We start from the raw sequence: 298 nt of genomic DNA on the forward strand, positions 1-298 counted from the left end.
CTGCTGCTGATGACGATGATGATGATGGTGCCGCTACTGCTATTCCGATTACTGCTGCTGCTGCTGCTGCTCTTATTAGTATTGCTGCTGCTGCGGCTGCTGCTGCTGTTGCTGCTGCTGCTGCTGCTGCTGCTGCGAATGCTGCTGAAGGCTGGTAACTTGAAGCGGCCTGAGGGTGACGGATGCTGCAGCAGCAGCTGCTGCTGCTGCAGCTGCTGCTGCTGCTACTGCTGCAGCTGGAACTTCTGCTGCTGTCGAAGCTGCTGCTGCTGCTGCTGCTGCTGCTGTTGCTGTTGCT

The sequence above is a fragment of the Eimeria mitis genome, genomic scaffold (genome assembly GCF_000499745.2).
Source record: "Eimeria mitis Houghton genomic scaffold, Emh_scaff1030, whole genome shotgun sequence".
Lineage (NCBI taxonomy): Eukaryota > Apicomplexa > Conoidasida > Eucoccidiorida > Eimeriidae > Eimeria > Eimeria mitis.